Below are 1,944 nucleotides of genomic sequence, written 5' to 3'. Positions count from 1 at the left end.
AAAGACAAAAATATCTTTTTAAGATTATTATTGTTTAATTAAATTTAATTTTAAAAAGATTACGATATATTTTTAAATAATTTTAAAATTACAAAAATACTAGTTATCCAAGGGAATTTTTTTAAGTAAATAATTTAATTATTTTAGTTACTGAAATATGTAATTTGTAGCGTATTTACTAATTTACATCATATTGATTTATCTCGTTCACACCGTAAACGAGATAATTATAAATGCATCTCGTTTATAAATAAAAAGAGAAAATTTCACTTCCTTATTCTTAGAGATGCTAAAATGACACTCTCATTCCATTTATTTGTAAAATATATATTCTCCTCCCTTATAACTTTTAAAAAACCTCCTCTTTAATTCATGTTAAATTTTTTGTATTAACTAATGTTAACTTTATCCATTTCAAAAATGGATAAAGTTAACATTAGTTAACACAAAAAATTTAAAATGAATTAAAGATGAGGTTTTTTAAAAATTATAAGAGAGAAAAATGCATATTTTATAAATAGAGGAGAGAAAAGTGTCATTTTAGCATCTTTCATGAGAGAGGAGTGAAATTTTTTCAAATAAAAATAAACGAGAATAATAAAAATATTAATAATTTAAATTAGACTAAATTCTTAAAAATAGAACGTTTTAAATAATTAAAAAAATCGACGATTTCAAATAATAGAAAAGATAAACGATTTTAATTCACCGGTAAATAAACGTATCATGTAATTTAAAACTATTCATTTAAAATCAACAAATTATTTTCTTAAAAGCTAACTCATTTAAATTAGTATCTATCGAATCTATTATTTTCAAATCCATAGACAGTATTTATTTTTAATAACCAACTCTTATTTGTTGGCTTAGTGATAGAGGGTGGACAAATGGCATAAATCCTTTTTATACCCTTTTTTAATAATTTTTTATTTTATTTCAATAAAAAAATTAACACTAATAAAATATTAAAATTAAAAGAAAACGTTGCTTAATAAATAAATAAAGATGAGAGATTAATATTTTATAATTATTTTATATTTTTATTTAAAAATATAATTTTAAATTAGTGTTAATTTTTAAATATTAATTTTTTTTACGTGTTTAATAATATATAGAAAAATACTATTTCAATAATGAGTAAAGTATCATTTTATTTTTAATATTTTGGATAAATATTAAAATTATTTTTGACATTTAAATCGTTTTATTTAAGTTTTTAATATTTTAAAATTATTTTAATGTTGTCATATCATTAAAGATCTAATAACTAAACTGATAATAAGACAAAATTGAGACAATTTTAAAATATTAGAAATTTAAATAGGACGAAAACGTTGAGTACAAAAACGATATATTATTCTTAGAAGAATTACAAAATCAAGTAAAACAAAAATATTTTAACGGAATGAATTGTATTATAAATTCAAGATTTTTACTCATCGTATAATACTTCTAGAATGACTAATAGATAAACTTTTGTAAAAAAGAAAAAAATGAATATGATACATATATAATAAAGTATAAATTATACTTTTTTATCTCTAATGTATCGAACTTCTTTAATGTTTAATTTAAATAAATTTTATATTTAACTTAAATATAAATTTTAATTTTATACTTTCATAATATCAATTTTTTACATTACGTAGTTATTCAATTATTTTTTAGTTACATCTAAGTAAATTATACTTCATATTACTTTCATTCTAAATAATTTTTTTTATTTTACTCTCAAAAATTTTTATTCATCATAAAATATTTGTAAAATAACTAACAGTAACATAATAAAAAATTTTAATTATGAGAATAAAATTATATTAAAATAATTTTTTTAGAAATTAAAGTGATATTTATATTTATACTGTATATAATAGAATATGAAAATTAAAGAAAGGTTGTTGCACAATTTTCTATTCTAAAATATCCTCCATTATATATATAGTT

This window comes from Arachis duranensis, chromosome 7 (genome assembly GCF_000817695.3).
Source record: "Arachis duranensis cultivar V14167 chromosome 7, aradu.V14167.gnm2.J7QH, whole genome shotgun sequence".
Classification (NCBI taxonomy): domain Eukaryota; kingdom Viridiplantae; phylum Streptophyta; class Magnoliopsida; order Fabales; family Fabaceae; genus Arachis; species Arachis duranensis.
Note: the sequence above shows the minus strand (reverse complement) of the source record.